The following is a 1178-nucleotide window of genomic DNA, read 5'->3' as shown; positions in this document are numbered from 1 at the left end:
TGTCACCTCACTCGCATATTCCTTTTCCCCGCTACAGTCGTTTGTGTGTGCGTGCGTGTGTGTGTGTGTGTGTGTGTGTGTGTGTGTGTGTGTGTGTGTGTGCGTGTGTGTGTTTGGGAAAGGGAAAGAGAGAGCGGATTAAATGCTTACTACTGTTGCCTTTGTGATTATATTCATATGCATGCATACAATAAGCACACAGTGACACACACACACAGGCAGATAAACGTCGATGATGAAATAGAAGATAAACTATATAACGTGAATTACATTACAAATGCTGCTTTTCATGTGTCTGTCTGTGCCTCCCTTCACTCTAGCAACAGGTGAAGCTGACTGACGACTATTCATGCAGTTTGCTTAGCCAATTTCATAGCAATAGGAATTGCTTGGTACATCTCTCTATTCTTCTGATAGAGAAATTGGGTCGTCTCAACGTACGGTACCGTAATAATCCTTTTGCTCCGACTAGCTCAAATAAATGAATGAATATATAATACGAATAAGAAATAAAACATTAAATATTGAACTAAGAAATACAAAGGTTCCTTTGTTAGCTCGAATCATCTGTCGTAAATCACATTGATGTCAGTTAAATCTTTCGACCTTTTTTTAGCATTGAGAAAATCAAACACAAGTTGTTGCTGTTGCTGTTATTGTAGCTGGAGGTGGTGGTGGTGGTTTATTAGCTCCGGGTCAATTTTGATTCAGCAGACCTGTGATGAAAGATGTTCCAACTGTATCCATTCCATTTTCTGAGATGATTTTTTTTTTTAAGATGGTAAGGCATGTCATGAGGGAAATGGCTGTGTGGTAAGAAACTTGCTTCTCAACCACATTGTTCTAGGTTTAGTTCCAGGTTTAGTCTTCTGCTATGGCCTCGGACCGACCAACGCCTGGTAGACGGAAACTGAAAGAAGCCTGTCGTATATGTGTGTGTGTGTGTGTGTGTGTTTGTCCTCCCATCATCGTTTGATAACCGCTGTTGGTGTATTAGTTAAAAAAAAAAGAGACCAATAGAATAAGTACTAGGCTTCAGAAATAAGTTCTGGGGTCGATTTGCTCGACTTAAAAAAATTTTTTTAAACCTTCAAGGCGGTGCTGCAGTATGGCCGCAGTCAAATGACTGAAACAAATAATAGAATAAAAGAATTCTAGAAAATGAAGTGATAAGCGCA

The 1178-nt window shown here is 39.6% G+C and overlaps 1 protein-coding gene across 3 annotated transcripts in view; it reads left to right on the top strand.

Annotated features, from left to right (window-relative positions):
- LOC106884320 (potassium channel subfamily K member 4) overlaps window positions 1–1178 on the top strand; it is a 197680-nt gene that overhangs the window by 20953 nt on the left and 175549 nt on the right. The window lies entirely within an intron of this gene.

The sequence above is a fragment of the Octopus bimaculoides genome, chromosome 1, assembly GCF_001194135.2.
Source record: "Octopus bimaculoides isolate UCB-OBI-ISO-001 chromosome 1, ASM119413v2, whole genome shotgun sequence".
Classification (NCBI taxonomy): domain Eukaryota; kingdom Metazoa; phylum Mollusca; class Cephalopoda; order Octopoda; family Octopodidae; genus Octopus; species Octopus bimaculoides.
This window is presented reverse-complemented; position numbering and strand designations above follow the sequence as displayed.